This window comes from Pan paniscus, chromosome 4 (genome assembly GCF_029289425.2).
Source record: "Pan paniscus chromosome 4, NHGRI_mPanPan1-v2.0_pri, whole genome shotgun sequence".
NCBI classification, from domain to species: domain Eukaryota; kingdom Metazoa; phylum Chordata; class Mammalia; order Primates; family Hominidae; genus Pan; species Pan paniscus.
Genome location: NC_073253.2, coordinates 53436961 through 53454048, shown reverse-complemented (window position 1 = coordinate 53454048; position 17088 = coordinate 53436961). Strand labels below are relative to the sequence as shown.

General features: G+C 40.3%; 1 protein-coding gene and 1 pseudogene across 1 annotated transcript in view; both read right to left on the bottom strand.

Moving 5' to 3' along the window:
• Positions 1-17088, bottom strand: part of PDE4D (phosphodiesterase 4D) — a 1528950-nt gene that overhangs the window by 1495590 nt on the left and 16272 nt on the right. The window lies entirely within an intron of this gene.
• On the bottom strand, positions 2852-4459 carry LOC103783123 (protein SET-like; annotated as a pseudogene).

The following is a 17088-nucleotide window of genomic DNA, read 5'->3' as shown; positions in this document are numbered from 1 at the left end:
CCACATGGCTCTGCAGAATCGTCTCCCCATAAGGCATGGCACAGTGGAGGAAGACCAGTAGGGCCCTCTAAAGCAAGTGACACGAGGCAAGAGCCTCTTTCCCCAGGTTTAAGGGTGCTACTGTTAACATGGCATTTCTGCCTTAACCTGGGTTAGCCAGGAAATCTAATTAGCCATATCTCATTCCATGCAGCCAGACTGAATAGTATTTGGTTGTGCTATACAGTGAAAATAAACAACCTAAGCTCTAAAATTACTGTAACTCAGGTGGTCAAATGATTTTGGTTTTAATCCCCTGGAATCCCTGCCAAATTAGCACAAGAGGATGAATTTTCTTCAGCAATAAACCCCTAAATGCCTCATGCATACTGCTTAAGAATAAGCTAGCACAAAGAGAACCTTTACTCTCAGTGACCAAACAGAGAGTAAAGTTTTTGTCTCAACTTCTCCTTCCTTACTCTCAGTCTACAAAACATCATGCAAGGCTGACCCAAGGCCAGAAGCCAAATTTAATGGTGATCCTCCTCTCTTGTTCTCTCTTCTTGTAATACCTCATCCTGACATGCCCGAGTTATCCTCTGTAGGAACACAAGAAGATCCACTTTCCCAAAACAGTGTCCTATACCTCTGTTCCCCACCCTCTACCACCTGATTTTTTTTTCTTGTCTTTTTGGGCTTTAATCTGGTCACGGTCAACTAACTAAGAGAATAAACTACTTATCATATACTAGTGAGCTAGTGAGTGTTATCAGTCGAATAGGTCATCTACCCAACTTAATTAACATTGCAAAAATGAGGTCAGAGCAGTGAAGGCACACAAGCTCCTTGGAACACTTCGAATAAACTGTACAGCCTGCTCGACTGAGAGACCACCACATATAGACACAGTAGAAGGAATATATAAAAGAGACGAGACTTGTCCTAATAGATTTGCAGTACAGCTGAGAGACAGAATCTATATAACATGGAAAGAGCTTTAATAATATTATAAAATAACACAAGGATACAAATCAGTGAGTAATAAGGCCTTTTTCCCTCCTATTTTCTAATGTACTCCCAAAAGTCTCATCTGCCATAAGCTTTCCCTGAAATTTTGATTAAGAGATAGAAGGCTTGGCCTGAATAGTAAAAGAAACAGCTTGGAAGAATTTAGACACATTTCCTTCCTTCTCTGCTTCCTCATGTTTCCTGTCCTTAGAAGTTAGGCTTTTTGAAGGATGTTTGGAAGTGTTCCCTGCATGTCCATGTGCTTCTGCTACCTCAGTCTTGTTTTTATTACTATAATATATCAGGGCCCTCAAGAATTATCTTTATTCTTCCTATGTAAGAGTGAATAGTAATTTCATTTCAGTTTTTCCAGCTGCTCCTTTATATTGTTCTGCCCCATGACTTCAAAAAGATAGGAAACCCTTGAAGTCCTAGAATCCTAGACTCAGAGTCAGAAAGCACACATTCTTATTCTAGTTCTAGTGCTTAGTAGCTGTGAGGAAAGTATTTAACTCTTCTGAGTCTCAATGCCGTCTGTAAGATGGGGGCCTGTTTCAGCAAATGCCAAATCAAATCCCTTTCTGCGAGAGCAAACAACATGGTGCTGCTTAATAGGCATGGTTGATGTGAGCACTTGTGGCAGATATTCTCTGCTTTGGAATTTCTCTGAACAAGATCCGATTGATTTGTTTATTCAGTTAACAAATATTTTCTTGAGCACCTAATATGTATCAGACTCTCCACTGAGTGCTTATTAGAACCACTGGAGCTATGAGCCACCCAGTTGCTACTGGACAGTTTCTATTTTCAAATTACCACTTTCTAGTGTTCTCCCTTTTGGAGAATAGTTAAGAATATGTGTCATGGCCAGGCGCAGTGGCTTATACCTGTAATCCCAGCACTTTGGGAGGCCAAGGTGGGTGGATCACTTGAGGCCAGGATTTTGAGACCAGCCTGGCCAACACAGTGAAACCCCATCTCTACTAAAAGTACAAAAAAATTAGCTGGGCATGGTGTCACATGCTTGTAGTCCCAGCTACTCAGGAAGCTGAGGCAGGAGAATCACTTGAACCCAGGAGGCAGAGGCGGCAGTGAGCCGAGGTGACACCACTGCACTCTAGCTTGGGCAACAGGGTGAGACTTCATTGCAAAAAAAAAAAAAAAAGCAAAAGGAACAAAGAATGTGTGTCATGTTGCTTGCTTAAATTCTATTTGCAGAATTTGGAATGACACGTGTCCCTCTCCTGGCTTCATTATACATCAAAATTCCCAAAGTTAAAGTTTTTTCAAGACATAAGTCAGCATAGTTGCTAAGAAATTCTCCCTTGGGCTTGATAGAAGAGAATTAAAATATATCTGGACTTCATCAAGTCTGGTTTTTCAGTCTGTCATGGGAGGCTGGAGTCACTAGGGATAAATTAAATTATTAAGAATGAAAGTTTCCAATAGTGTAAGGAGAGACGTGGTAGTGAGCAGCACATCAAGATAATGAGTGAGCACACGCACCACACACCAGGACTCATGGAACTTATGCTGCAATCCATAAGTGCACCTCCTCAATATGCCACCTCTGAAAACCAAAAATGTAACAAGCAAATATTAGAATAGTCATTCCTGCTCAGTGGAGTCCCTAGCTACAGTCAAATAAAAGAAGACGAGCTTCTTTGAAGCTTGAAAACAAAGAGCACCTTTCCAGTGGACAACTAACTAAAGTGGTGTGATTTTGGTATAAGTTTGTGTGTGTGTGTGTGTGTGTGTGTGTGTGTGTGTGTGTGTATGTGTACACATTTAGTTTTATTGTAACAAAGCAACTTGTACTTCTCACGTTTAAAACTGAGCATCATCTTTCCTTTACAGTGAAACAAAAAGAAAAAAATAAGCAGGAACAAAATTACAATAGAGAAAGTCAATTCCAAATAAGATCCTACAGGTTCTTCTGATTCTCCCATTGAGTGGCAGGGCTCAAGTCATCATTAGGAGATAATTTATTTTAAAAGTGTCATCTTAAACTGCAAAGATGTCTGTCAAATATCACAATAAACATGCCAAAGGAGAAGCCATGTTGTCAAAATGCCCACTTAACCTACCCAAACATCTCAGATCCACCCTTTGCTGACCTTCTATAATCCCATTTTGTTTTTTAGTTTTTTTCTTTTTTAAAACAAGAGAAAATAGACAGATACATGTTGGTAAATGCTAACTGTCCATATTCACATAGAGACACCGTGTACTCTCTAAGCCCAAGATACAGAGAAAGGAGGGAAAAAGCTAGAATTCTATGCACTACTACACAGGGGCCTAGCACCCTCCAGCTTCCAGCAGAACGAAAGGAGCAGGTTTTTCTTTTTTCCCACAGAGCTCGGTGGTGTTGATTCCATACAGTTTTTGTTCAGACAGAAAGGGATAAAAATGAATTTCAAACAGAAAGGCGTAGAGACACTTTTCCCATTGTATTCTGCAATAAGTTGAGAACCATGGTGTAGAGCAAAGAGACCTCAACAACAGGGCAACAGAGCACAAGAGGAAAAAGAAAAGACTGGAACTTGCTCCCAGGGACTGGAGAAAAATTTTTAAACAGGAAAGTTGGAACCTATCAGTGTTCTAGTAATCTTTTCCTTCATCCTTCTCTCCTTCCTCCCCTTCATCATCATCTTCATCTTCTTCACCTTCATCTTCATTGTCTTCTTCATTAGTATCTTTTTATCCTTCCTCCTCTTCATCATCATCATCATCTTCTTCTCATTCTGCTTCTTCATCATCCACATCGGGAACCAAGTAGTACTGTAATGAGTTTGACCAAATATCATCTTTGGTGACCTCTCATAACTCATCAGCACCTGCATCAGAATGGTCAGTAAACCAGGTAAAGAAGCTCTCTGGTTCCTCATGCTGCCTCTTCCTGCTGGCTTTATTCTGCATTTGACTTGAAACATTTCATCAAATCCTTTCCAGATTTCCATTTCATTTCAGTGGACTTTGAAGATGGATCACCACTCTCATTCAGATGAAATTCTTTGGAGAGAAGTTTATTTTCAAAGTAAAGATTTTCATCAAAATAAAAACCTATTCTGTAACCTGATTTAATATCTTCAAATTCTGTCATTTCAACTCTGCTCAAATAATGCAGTGCCTCTTCATCCTCCTCCAGCAGGGCAGACACTTGTGGATGCTTGACAAATGTTGTTACCCCAAAATTTGGGATTTTGGCGATCAATTCTGACATCTTCTGAAAAAATGGTTGGCAGAGTTTGTCATATTTCTGGTCTACTTTCAAAATCTCCTCACTGGCTTCTTCATTAAGTCTGTCTATTTCATTTTGTACTTCATCAATGCGTTCAATTGCTTCTTGCTGTTCTTTTTCTCCCTTCTTCAGCAAGCCTGCAGAGGCCAATGTCTCCTCCGGTCCCAGAGCAGGAGGCATTCTTGGTTTCTTCTTTTGAGGTGGGAGTGGAGACTGGCATTTGGGGGCCATGCTGCTAGGGAAGTCCAAGAACCAGACCACAAGTCTCCGGAAGCAGGCAGAACACTCTGGTATAAGATTTATTGGTTAAAAGTGAGCAATAACACATGGGTATTTGAAGGATCCCTTTACACTACTAATTCCATTCTTAATTAATAGCATAAATGTCCATTCTTAATTTTATAAATGCAGAACCATTTATAAAAGTGGAAAAGCCATAGCTGTTTGGACCCCCCAAGGAAGCTAATCAACCCACCAGGATAGAACAGGAGTTTGTAAACATACCTTTGGCGTAATTGTTTGATAATTTATTATATAATAGTTAGTTCTTTAACAAATGGCTTTTATTTTCCCTGATCTAAATTAATATTAGAAGGAGAATGAGTGCTCTCAAAAAATGGGAGAAAATGCAGAAAATAACATTATTTTCCCTTCAAACATCCATCTTCTCCATATGCTTATGATGGGTGACAGAAAGAGGAGGAAAATCAGGCCTCCCAGGGAATACACAGTTGGGGGGAATCCCTGCCCCAAACATGCATAGGCAGGGCTACCATTTTGCACAATCCCACTTATACTCTTGGTGAAATTTACCTCCAGGACTATGCGGTGCACAATCTGCCTGCTGTGCACAGGGACTCTATCTACAGGCACCCAATAATCCATGAAGAGGAAAGTGCACCTAGCCCAGGGAAATAATATTGTGTTGCCCTGCGGGCTAGTTCAATCCAAAGGGAGTCAAGGAAAAGAAAAAGTGTTCACTGACTTTAATAATTATTCAAGATTCAGAAGTATCTGGGAATTATAAAATATTTGATTCTGTAATCACATCAGAGGAAAGCCTTTCCATTTGACTGATTCTCCAACAAACCAAACCACAGAGGGAATGGCTGAGCAAACAGTTTTCCTACCTTCATGCTCACACACATGGTGGAACATACCAGCAAACAAAAAAACATTCACCAGATTTCAATTGATGAAACACACTGGGAAGAGGTGCCTTCCCTTTGGTTGACTTTAAAAACATTAACTGATACAGTTTAAGTTTTTGTTTCAACCTACAAAATAGAGTTGTTACCTTAAATATATGACATTTAAAGACAAGGGATTTCTATCAGACCAGATGAAGAATACGCTGGACCTCAGTCTGGTGACCAAGCATTATTCACATGAGAAACGTTCTTAACCCAAACACTTCAGAATGGCATAGGAAGCTTGCTTTACTGAGATGCTCAAGGATGTGTTAGAAGCAGGATCTCTGAAAAGCAGGAGTGAAAAGGACAGGACCACTCTAGGGCCAGGTATCCCTAATCAGGGGGCTGATGCTTCAGAATGCCCTCTCCTGCCCTTCTCCAGCCATGCCTCTCCATGGAACCAGCAGTCTGCAGGGCTGTGATACATACCCACCTGCAGGGACAACTTCCCTTCTAGACTCTTCCCCAAGTACTCATGACCCTTGAATTTCCTGCCCCAAGTGGTCCGAAACCAGCTTCCAGGGCCCGGGTGTGTCTTCACCCTCCCAAAGCAGATCAACTCACAAGTGTGCACACCCCTAGGCCTGAGGGGTGTTCATGGGCAGCTAGTGGATGTGGGTGTGAATAAAGTTGAATGAGCAGGCTGGCTCATCCACACACATTCTTACAAGGATCCTCCAGTTGCACAGTGGAGCCAGGGCAAGAAGAGAAGGAATAGGTTGTGGAATAGGGGGGTCTTGTCCTGGGCCCTCAAATGTTAGGGGTGAGCCTGGAATGGGATAAATCATATAATGAAATGAGTACTATTCAGTGATCCAAAGAAAAATCTCCTCTCTCTGTTTCCTATCCTCACGGTGACCACATAAACGGAGTATCTCAACCAGGACACTGGGGAGCATGAAAGGTATCTTAACTAGATGGGACACCAGCTCAACAGGTGAGGCCAGGACTGTCTTGCAAACTAGGATATAAAGTCATCCCAGCTACACCAAACTGTAGAATAGTGTCTTCCCTTAAGATGATCATTCACTACCACTGAGCCCAGAGTTCCATAAATCATTGCCATCCATTGGCATCCAGCATTTTCCCCCTCATTGGGTTCTTTTCCTCATTAGAGAGTGTTTGTGTTTGGTGTACCAAGAAGTAAATAAAACCTCATTTTCATCATATACAACAGACTTTGGGCATATAATAGAAAGCATCATATGTGGTTCCAACTTCTGTAGTTTTCCTACAAAGTTTGCTCAGTCTTTTAAGTTTGTAGGTTGGCATTCCAAATAAAAGGAGTAGAAAATAAGAAGGAAACCCGTGAAACAAGAGAACCATCAGAAACCCCCGCAAACTCACCAAAGAAAGTTGGATCTAGGGATTCCTGCAGGAGGTAGAAAATCAAAGATAAATAGTATATGGAATTTTAAAAGAAAACATTGTGGATGGCCTTTTCTGGAGCCCAGCCTGCACTGAGCCTATGCATACAGGATTTAATCAGGACTAGTCAGTGCAATCCAGACGTGCACACCCTAGATGAGGGAGTTTCTAGGAAAGTCTATGGCCGCATCCTTGGCGTCTAGTTAATGTGTCTCCCGTGCTGCTTCTTGGCAAATTCCAGTAGCCTGATCTTATCTCATAGCTCTTGCACAATACACACAGACACACAGACACACACACACACACACACACACACAATTTCTACAGTGCTTCCAGCCAGTGCTACTGTTCACCATTATTTACACTAGCAGATCTTAAACATGACCACACATCACAATTATCCTGGGAGCTTCTCTAACATACAGATTCCCAAGCAGCTCTTGGGTGAGGCTGGGACCTTTCTACCCTTAGTAAACAAACAATCCAGATGACTATAAAAGCAAAACATTCTAACCCCTGGAGAAGCTCTGCCAGAGCAGTACAGGCTGAATTCCATCTGACCAGCATGCAGTCATGCCCTCATGCTGTTTTTCTTGGTCTATTCCTGCTTTGGGGTCTTCCCAGAAAGAGCTGAAGATGTGCTGCCCAACACCATGGAGACAAGGCCCCACAACAAACAGCTGTCCTTTCCTGCCACGGCCAAACTCCAACCAACTGCCAATTCAAACATGTCCTGAAATGGCTCTCTATTCATTGACTTTCATGAGAAACTACTTGAGCTTTATTAAGAAATAAAATACACACATGCAACAAGTTATGAAAATTTTAGAATGGTTCCTCTTTTTTATGGACAGTCTTTAGTTTCTAATCCAACAATGAAATGATTCCTTCAAATGAAATTTTAACCCATTTATTTCCTTCTTTCTCTCTCTCCTCCTCCCCATCCCACACACACTCATACAATGATCTGTGGGCTTTTTGTTAAATTAGTGATTCTCAATGAATAGAGGCCCAACCCTTCCAGAAGAACAAATCAATGTCTCCAGGAAGCCATGTAATTTTTCTGTTTGTGAAAATGAACCAAATGTTTTCAAAGGGAAAGAAACACTGCCAGCCTCATCTTTGATTCATCCAGAATATGGATGGGAGAAAGTTATATCAATCAATCAACTTGAATTTCATGTTTTACAAATGGTATAGTGTGATCAGAAATAAGCCAAAATTTATAAGTAATTGGCATAGAAGAATTAATAAAATAAGTAAAATTAGAGAAGTGCTATCAGGTAAAAATCCCTCCTTAACAGTAGAGAAGCAGATTATGAGAATCCAGTCATCACTCTGGATATTATCATCACAGGCAAAAATCAGCTAAGTCAGCTGTTGACAGAGCAGAGGAAGTTAAAAAAACTCTACTCTTCTGGCACTGTTTTGAAGTTCAGTAATATTCAGCTTGGTAAGGCATTCAGTGCACTGATTGCTACTTCCCCTGGAAGCAGTCAGTGCCTGTCTCCTGTGTTATTCCCACAGATCTCAGGGATGGGGCCATTACAAGACCGTCCCTCTGATCTTGGCTGCCAAAAACTCAACATAGCGTGATAGTGGTGCCTCCTCGCCAAGGGAGAAAATCAGTGCTAAACATGGTACCCAAATTTCCACTCATCATACTGTGGTGATATTAGAGGATATGGAGCTATAAAAGCTAAAAAATAAAAAAGCAAGGCCAGGCCAGGCATGGCAGCTCACACCTGTAATCCCAGTACTTTCAGAGGTCAAGGTGGGAGGATGGTGGGAAGCCAGGATTTCAATACCAGCCTAGACAATAAAGTGAGATCCCATCTCTATAAACTTTTTTTTTGTTTTTTGATTAGCTAGGCATGGTGGCACATGCCTGTAGTCCCAGCTGTTTGGGAGGCTGAGGCGGGAGGATTGCTTGAACTCAGGAGTTCAAGGTTGCAGTGAGTTATAATCGCACCACTGCACTCCAGCCTAAGTGACAGCATAACTTCATCTTTAAAAAAATAAATAAATAAAAATAAATAATTAAATAAAAATTTAATTTATTAAATGCACCCGCTTGCTTCCTGAAATATGCCAAGCTGAAGAAATATCTCTTCAATATATTAGTCCTTGGCATTATTTCACTAAACTATTTCATTAAACTAACACCTCATTCCTCTTGCTTTATTGTTCTTTTCACTATGCTTTAGATCATTTTCCTAAGTTAGTTTAAAAGTGAGACTAAACGCTCACCCTCCATAAGTCAAGACTTCCTTAAAACATAAGACATAACATACATATTATTCCACTTGTATAAGCAAAAATTTGACATGAAATAGCTTGAAACAAAGTTTGGAAGGATGTGCATGGTGACATTCCCATTGGTTCGTTTAAGATGGTCCAAGATTTCTGTTCCTGTTACTTACCTCTTTTCTACTAGAAACATTAATTATTTATTATTTGTATGCTCGTCAAGCTTTTAAAAAAAGGGTGGGAAATACTGAAGTTACTTACCAATGGAAGCTATCAATATCTGATATTATAATTACAGGTGCTCCTCAACTTACAATGGGATTATGTCCTAATAAACCCATTGTAAGTTGAAATATCATTAATTCAAAAATGCATTTAATATACCTATCCTACCAAGAATCATAGCTTAGCCTAGCCTACCTAAACATGCTCCAAACTCACATTAGCCTACAGTTGGGCAAAATCATCTAACACAAAACCTACTTTATAATAAAGTATTGAATATCTCTTGTAATTTTAAATGCTGCAGTGAAAGTGAAAAAAAAAAAGAAAAGGAAGAGCAAAATCAACTGCACCGAACAATGAAGGGACAGAGTAATTCAACAGGAAGGGAACAGTTTCTACTGAATGCATGTAATTTCACACCATCATAAAAATAGTTGAAAAATTCTAAGTCGAACCATCATGAGTTGGGGACTGACTGTATTTCGAAAATCTAGGAACAAATGGCTAACATTAGACTTCTGACTATATCATTTCTTTTGCTATCGTTATCCATTGTTTGGGTGATCTGCCATTGCCAAAATGCATCTACTAGGTTGAATGGAAGTATCTGTCCACAATCTTATTTTAAAACATAGGAACGAGATGGTCATAAATGAGAGGTTACTTACCCTCCTGAAACAGCCACTAATTCCACAAATTGGCTGCTTGTTGTTCAAGACAGAGACCCTCACGGATAAAGTAAATAAGGATTTATCCTATCAATGAATTGAAAGATGCATTCATTTAAAAATTACTTGATATCACAATTGGCATTTCAATTTTATAGTTCTTCTTGCTCTCACTTTTCTTAGAGATTGTACAACAGGAGGCAGATACCAAATAGGTTCCCTAAGAAAATTTAGAATGGCTCTATTAATCTCTCTCTGACTTCAAGACAATGTTTAAAAATAAATGTCTGGCTTAACATTTTACAAATGCATCTTTTTAAACATTAATATTTTTTCTGTGCACCACAAGAGAGAAATTTTGTATTGAATCTAAGTCAGGAGCAATTCAATGAGATTGAAATCACCCAAGACAGCCTCCATCTCTTTATCTCCATCACTTGGAAGATTTCTTGATTACACTTTGGAGCCCATTAACAACTAGGATTGTCTCATTTTCAAGATCTGCCAGTCTCAAATTTTTCAACATTTCCTACTCTTTCCCTCCTGTTGAATTTATCCTGCCCCTTCATTGTTCTCAGTAGTTGATTTTGCCCTTACTTTTCTTTGTTCTTCCAGTCTTCTTAAACTGGGATATAAATTCCCAGCCCACCCCCACCCAGTATAGGCCCTTGTCATGGAAAAATATGGCATATATATTTTAGGTGTCTATTTACTGAGAAATCAATCACCTACTAGCATCTACTACTTTATTTTAACAGATCCGCACTGGAATTTTAAATATTTTATTTTATTTTATTTTATTTTATTTTATTTTATTTTATTTTATTTGAGATGTATTTTTGCTTTGTTGCCCAGGCTGGAGTGCAGTGGCGCGATCTCTGCTCACTGCAACCTCCACCTCCTGGGTTCAAGCGATTCTCCTGCCTCAGCCTCCCGAGTAGCTGTGATTACAGGCACACACCACCACACCCAGCTAATTTTTGTATTCTTAGTAGAGATGGGGTTTCACCATGTTCGCCAGGCTGGTTTTGAACTCTTTACCTTGTGATCTGCCTGCCTTAGCCTCCCAAAGCGCTGGGGTTACAGGCATGAGCCACCAGGCCCAGCTCTGGAATTTTAAATATTTTAAAGTTAAAACTTAAGACTTCAGAATTTTCCAACTTCTAAGAGACTACTTCGAGCCCCAGAAATGTGCTTTCCTTCTTCTCTGTCATTACGGATATTTCACAGGAAGCTTGTTCAGCCTCCTCTTGCCTTCACAGCCTATGGTCAACCATCTCCAACTGAATTCTCTCTGAACTCTGAGATTTCCTAGTATTCTTAACCTTTCACTAAAAGTCATACTTACACTGGCCCAATCCATTTCTTCTGCCTTAATTCTGGGGTGTCACATTTTCTCTATTAGTCCATTTTCACACTGCTATAAAGAACTACCTGAGACTGGGTAATTTATGAAGAAAAGAGGTCCGATTAACTCACAGCTCCCCAGGCTTAACAGGAAGCATGACTTGGGGGTCTCAGAAAACTTATGATTGTGATGGAAGGTGAAGGGGAAGCAAGCACGTCTTGGCATGAAAGAGCAGGAGAGAAAGGGAATGTGCCACACATTTTTAAATACTCAGATCTCGTGAGAACTCACTCATTATCACAAGAACAACAAGGGGGAAATCCACCCCCAAGATCCAATCACCTCCCACCAGGCTCCTCCTCTGACACATAGGGATTACAATTTGATGTGAGATTTGGGTGGGAACCCAGAGCCAAACCATATCAGTCACTAAGGAAAGTCCTATGATAACACCTTGTAGAACCAAGCCACTCAACCAGCCCAAATGCTGGTCCTCCCTCACTGGACAGTCCCCTTTTTCATCTCTAATACACATCCTAACTTTCTTTCTTTTTTTTTTTTTTGTTTTTTTGTTTTTTTGTTTTTTTGTTTTTTTGTTTTTGAGACAAGGTCCTGCTCTGTCATCCAGGCTGGAGTGCAGTGGTATGATTTCTGCTTACTGCAGCCTCTGCCTCCTGGGCTCAAGAAATTCTCCCACCTCAGCCTCCTGAGTACCTGGAACCACAGGTGAGTGCCACCACACCTGGCTAATTTTTATATTTTTAATAAAGATGGGATTTTACCATGTTGCCCAGGATGGTCTTGAACTCCTGAGTTCAAACAACCCACCTGCCTCAGCATCCCAAAATGCAGGGATTACAGGCATGAGCCACCATGCCCAGTCTACATCCTAACTTTTCAAGTCCTTTCAGATTCTCAAATATACTTCTTTCTCAACAAACAGCTTCATTGCCCACTCAACAAAAATTGAGCCAATTCTAGGTGAATTAGCTCAATTTTTCCTTCCTTCATATGAAATGTCATAGATCATCACACACAGTCTCTTTCTTGCCTTCAGTTTTTTTTTTAAGAGTCAGGGTTACTTTTTAAGTAGCTGGAAGTATAAACATGTGCCACCATGTCTGGCTAACATTTTTTTCCTTTTTGCAAAGATGGGGATCTTACTATGTTGCCCAGGCTGATCTTGAATTCCTGGACTCAAGCAATCCTCTTACTTCAGCCTCCAAAATTGCTGGGACTACAGGCATGAGCCACCCACTGTGCCCAGCCTTCCCTCCAATCTTGAAGCAGTGTCTCTATTTCTTCCTGAGACCAATCCCTCCAGCCATGCTCCTGATTCTATCCCTGCCAGCTCTCTCCATCCTCCCCACCATTTCCTGCATCTTGAAGCCTTTGCCTTTACCTCCTGGATGACCAAGACAATTGCCTCTTTTGGAGAGAGACCATTTCTTTACCCTGTTTCTTTCAAAGTTCTCCTTCCTTTTATTGCCAATCTGCTTAAGAGAATAGCACACATTTATAAAATCCATGTCTTTCTTCCCATTCTTCCTGAGCCCCATAAATAAGCATCTGTCCTCACCAAGCCAATGAACCATTCTCACTATGGTCACTAAGAAACCCACTCATCACTATCCCAGGTCTCTGCTCTGAATTTGTCTGCCCCGTTTGCGTAAAGAATGGCCAAGTTCTTCTTAAGCCCTTACTTTTCTTCCTTTCCTTTACTCCACCCCCTCCTGTTCTGTCTCCTACCTCTCTGACTGCTCCTACCCAGTCTCAGTTACCAGCTCCCCTTCATCTTCATACCCCATAGGCAACATTCTCCAACACTCAGCTTTTTCTTCTACAGCTTCTCTCTTAGTGACTGCATACATCACATGTCTTCAATGATCATCTCCATGTAGAGGGCTTTCAACTCCAGAGCCTCCAGCCCTTATCTGTTTTATTGCACTTTGCTTTATTGCACTTTGCAGATACTGTGTTTTTTTGCACATCACAGGTTTGTGGCAACCCTGGTTGAGCAAGTCTATCAGCACCATTTTTCCAACAGTGTGTGCAAATTTCATGTCTCTGTCACATTTTGGTAATTCTTATAATATTTTAAAATTTTTCATTGTTATTGTATTTGTTAGGGTGATATGTGATCAGTGATCTCGGATGCTACTGTTGTAATTGTTTTGGGATGCCACAAACCATGCCCATATAGGACGGCGAACTTAATCAATGAATAATGCGTATTCTCTAACTGCTTCACTGACTGGCTTTTCCCATAAATCTCTCCTCTCCTCAGGTCTCCTTCTCCCTGAGACACAACAACATTAAAGTTAGGCCAATTAATAACCCTACAATTTCCTTGAAGTGTTCAAGTGAAATAAACAGTTACGTATCTCACTTTAAATCAAAAGCTTGGAAAGAATAAGCTTAGTGAGGAGGGCAGGTTAAAAGCCAAGAACAGCCAAAAGCTCCTGTGCAAGTTAGCCAAGGTGTGAATGTAAGAGAAAAGTTCTGAAAGAAATTAAAAGTGCTACTCCAGTGAATACATGAATGATGAGAAAGCAAAACAGCCTTATTGCTGATATAGGGAAAGTTTGGGCAGTCTGAATAGAAGATCAAACCAGTGACAACATTTCCTTAAGCCACAGCTTAATCCAGAGCAAGGCCCTAACTCTTCAATTCTACAAAGGCTGAGAGAGGTAAGGAAGATGCAGAAGAAAAGTTTGAAGCTAACAGAGATTGGTTCATGAAGTTTAATAAAATAAACTGTTTCCATAACAGAAAAGTACAAGGTGAAGCAGCAAATGCTGAGGAAGAAGTTGCAGCAGGTGAACTGGATAATCTAGCTAAGATAACAAATGAAGGTAGCTACACTGAACAACAGATTTTCAATGAAGGTAGCTACACTAAACAACAGATCTTCAATCTAGACAAAACAGTCTTATATTGGAAGATGCCACCTAGGACTTGCATTGCTAAAGAGAAGTCAATTCCTAGTTTCAAAGCCTCAAAAGACAGGCTAACTCTCTTGTTAAGGACCAATACAGGTGGTAGCTTTAAATTGAAGCCAATTCTCATTTATAATTCCAAAAATCCTTAAGCCCTTAAGAATTACACTATATCAACTCTGCCTGTGTTCCATAAATAGAGCCACAAGGACTAGATGACAGCACATCTGTTTAATTATGGTTTACCGAATTTTTTAAGCCCTCTGTTGAGATCTACTGCTCCAAAAAAAAAGATTCCTTTCAAAATATTACTGCTCATTGACAATGCACCTAGTCACTCAAGAGATCTGATGAAGAACTACGAGGAGATTAATGTTGTTTTCATGCCTTTAACAAAATATTCATTCTGCAGTTCATAGATCAAGGAGTAATTTTAACTTTCAAGGCTTATTATTTAAGAAATATATTTTTGTAAGGCTGTAGCTGCCATAAACAGTGATTCCTCTAATGGATCTGAGCAATGTCAGTTGAAAGCCTTCTGGAAAGAATTCACCATTCTAGATGCCATTAAAAACATTCATGACTCATGGGAGGAGGCCAAAATGCCAATATTAACAGAAGTTTGGAAGAAGCGATTCCACTTCTCAAGGATGGCTTTGAGTGGTTCAAGATTTTAGGGGAGGAAGTCACTGCAGATGTGGTGGAAATAGCAAGAGAACTAGAATTAGAAGTGGAGCCTGAAGATGTGATTGAATTTCTGCAATCCCATGATAAAATTTGAAGATTTGAGGAGCTGCTTCTTACAGATAAGCCAAGAAAGTGGTTTCTTGAGATGGAATCTACTCCTGGTGAAGATGCTGTGAACATTGTGGAAGTAACAACTAAGGATTTAGAATATTACATTAACTTAGTTGATAAAAAGCAGCAACTGGGTTTGAGAGGACTGACAGCAATTTTGAAAAGTTCTGTGAATAAAATGCTATCAAACAGCACTGCATGTTACATAAAAATATTTCATGAAAGGAAGAGTCAATTGATGTAGCAAATTTCATTGTTGTCTTATTTCATGCAATTGTCAGAGCCACCCCAACATTCAGAAACCACCATCCTGATCATTCAGCAGCCATCAATGTCAAGGCAAGACTCTCCACCAGCAAAAAAATTACAACTTGCTGCAGGCTCAGTGATCATTAGCATTTTTTAACAACCAGTATTTTTAAATTAAGGTATGTACTTTTTTTAGATATAATGCTATTTGCACACTTAATCAACTACAGTATACTAGAAATGTAACTTACATACATTGGGAAACCAAAATGTTTGCATGGCTTGCCCTATTGCAATATTCACTTTATTGCAGTGGTCTGAAACTGAACCCACAATACTCCCAAAGTATGCCTATGCTAAGACACTAGCCCATTTCTGTGGCCTATTAGGTATCCCCATGTAGCGAGCCCAGGGATAGTCTGGTATGTGGAACAGAATGAGCATTTTTACCAATAGTTATATGGTTTTGGGCTTACTATATGTCAGTGCTTACTATATGTCAGAACGGCTTATAAAACTTTATAAATAAAAACACTTTACAAATAATAACTAATCTAATCTTCACAATGATCCTGTGAGGGAAACGATGTTAAAATTCCCATTTCACAGATAAGAAAACTGAGGCACAGCCAACTTAGGTCATTTTTCCCAGGTCACACAGCTAATAAGCAGCAAAGCCTGATTCCAACCCAGACAGTCTAGCACCGGAGTTCCTACTCTTGATCACTACCATAAGCTGCCTCCAATCATACTGCCTTTCTGCCTTTGAAAGTACTATAGAAATCTAATTATTATTATTAAATGAAAAATCTGAAACATAAGCACACCCTTGCACTTCGATTCTCTTTCCTGAGATCCTTGTTGGTTAAGGACATCAATTCTGTAAACTACAACCTCAATACCAGCTTTACTCCCTCTCTTACACTAAAGCCCATTGTTGCCAAATCTTATTGTGTTCAACTCTGAAATGGCTGTCTTATTCTCACTGTCAGTGCTTCCACTCAAGCCTATTTCATTGTCACCTAGGCTACAAATGGTCTCTGACTTAGGATGGTTCAACTTAGGATTTTTCAACTTTGTGATGGTGCAAAAGTAAACACATTTGGTAGAAACCATATTTTGGATACTTTTTTCACTTTCAGTGCAGTATTCAATAAATTACATGAAATATTTATGTAATTTACTTTATTACATGATTTACATTAGGTGATTTTCCCCAACTGCAAGCTAATGTAAGTGCTCTGAACACATTTGAGGTAGGCTAGGCTAAGCTATGACATTTGATAGGTTAGGCATATTAAGTGCATTTTCAACTTATGATTAGTTTATTGGGACATAACCCTATCATAAGTTGAGGAGCATCTGAAGAAAGACAGACAGACAGAGAGAAGGAAGGAAGGAAGGAAGGATGGAGGGAGGGAGGGAGGGAGGGAGAGAAAGAGAGACAGAGAGATGAAAGAAAGAAAGAAAGAGAGGCTCTCCCTCTCCCTCTCCCCACGGTGTCCCTCTCCCCACAGTCTCCCTCTCCCTCTCTTTCCACGGTCTCCCTCTGATGCCGAGCCGAAGCTGGACTGTACTGCTGCCATCTCGGCTCACTGCAACCTCCCTGCCTGATTCTCCTGCCTCAGCCTGCCGAGTGCCTGTGATTGCAGGCGCGTGCCACCACACCTGACTGGTTTTTGTATTTTTTGGTGAAGACGGGGTTTCGCTGTGTTGGCTGGGCTGGTCTCCAGCTCCTAACCACGAGTGATCCGCCAGCCTCGGCCTCCCGAGGTGCCGGGGTTGCAGATGGAGTCTCGTTCACTCAGTACTCAATGGTGCC